Below are 2,160 nucleotides of genomic sequence, written 5' to 3'. Positions count from 1 at the left end.
TCTGTGACGGCCCGTCGTGCCTACGACGGTCCGTCACGCAGGTTCGTCATGGACTCAATTTGTTTTAACGAGTCTGTGACGGCCCGTCGTGCCTACGACGGTCCGTCCTGCACTTCGTCGCCAAATTCAGAGAGTCGATTTCAGTACCCAAATTTCAGAAGTCTAAGTCTTTTGGAACGAGACCCCCTCGACGGCCCGTCGTGCCCATGAAGGTCCGTCGTGGGTTCCGTCGACTCACACAGTTTTTCCAGAAATAAAATCTGCAGCTCAAAACGACTTAACAGGTCGTTACAATAGTATATGTTAATTTAAGTCAAGTGAATATCATTATCCTTATATCTGTTGATCTAATCAAATATTACTCAATTTAGGAGAGTCAATACAGATAATCAAAACTAGATATTAAACTTTAATGACTGTTATTAATTTCATCCGTTATGGAGGAAGACCTAAGACAACACATGAACTGAATACTTTGCTAACCTATAGTCATCAAGACCATAGAGAACAAACTCTATTACAACTATATCATGGCTGAGTAATGCTTTTGATGAGATTAATTTTTAAAGATACAAAAATTACCAAAAAAAAAAAACAACATCTGAACGGCCTCAAATTATCAAATAACTGCATCATAATGAGTATTTTAAATTTGATCATTTATGATGAACCTATCGAGTTTCAGATCAATTGGATTTCAAAAATAATTTTATCTCCAAATCTATGATCAAGTTCAGATTCAAACGATTTAAGAAAAAATATTCAAATCTATATCTTTATCATATATCAATTCATGTTAACTCATCAGGTGTAATCATGTACCACATATAACATATATAAAACTGATATAAAGGATGTCATTCATACTAAATAACATTTCAATTCCAAAAAATAAATTTAAAATCATTTTATCGTCCTCAAGGAATCATAACTACATAGCAATGAACATTTATTACTTGGCCGCTATCAACGAACTTACCAAATTTCCGGCCAATTGAAATCTATAAAGAAAATTATTTCCAAAGCTATGACCAAATTCAAATTTAAGTGATTTGAGCATCTTTAAAAATTAAAACAATATGACCTACATTCTTATTCATATATCAATTTACGTGAAATCACCATGTGAATTGAAGATAAATATAAATGACATTAAGAATGACCTTATCATACACAAATAAATTTTAATCTACAAACTACCTAAAAACCATCTAAAAGATTTTAAATGGAACCATCAAATGTCAAGTCATTCAAAGTTAAAAAAATTCATGATCACCAAAACTATGATAAATTTGAAAAATTTATTGTTTTAGGCTTAAGTAGAGATTGAAATAACTTGATTCAAATTTTCAATCTCTTTTAATGATTATCTCACGAGGATAAGGTATGCTATGCATCTTTTTTGTAGCTAAGACGCATAACACTTTTTTACAACAAATTGTTTTCTCAATTTATACACTTGGGAATCCAAAATATAACATTTTTCTCGTTTTCAGATCCGTGAAAATCTTTAATATCTTTTGTCATGAAATAATTAAGTGTTTCTAGAATCTCAAGGTAAATATCAATTCGAATAAATAAATATTCACCACTTGTATTAACTTAGGAAAATTTATACATGATATATTAAAAATATTCCAATGACTCAAATAAATAGATCAATCACTTTCACAAATATGTTTATTAATTATAATTCTCTCAATTCATGTATCGATATTATTTCTCTTGTATAGAGACATAAGAATTTTCAATGATCCTAAATAAATAAATTACTTAAATGATAACTATTTATTTATCACAAAATTCTAAATTTGTACAAGTTTAGAATTGTACTAAAAGATATGAGAAGATATACAACCACATTCAAAAAAACTTACGAAGAAAAACAAGGGAAATAAATCAACAACACTATTTCTAGGGGCAAGAATTAACCACCAGTTGTTGCAATGCCTCCACATCCATTTTCCTCTTCCTTTTATTTCTTTTTTTCTTTTTTGGCTTAAATAATAGCTAATCACATTCAAGTATTACGTTTGTGTTTCTTTTGATCAAAATACCAAGAAATTGGATTACTGGCGAAAGAAATCCAAACCACCAACTTCCATATTTTTTATTCATTTATTCTTTAGATTATTTTTCATATATATATATATATATATA

This window comes from Solanum pennellii, chromosome 9 (assembly GCF_001406875.1).
Source record: "Solanum pennellii chromosome 9, SPENNV200".
Classification (NCBI taxonomy): domain Eukaryota; kingdom Viridiplantae; phylum Streptophyta; class Magnoliopsida; order Solanales; family Solanaceae; genus Solanum; species Solanum pennellii.
The sequence above is the reverse complement of the archived record's forward strand: the minus strand, read 5'-3'. Positions refer to the sequence as shown.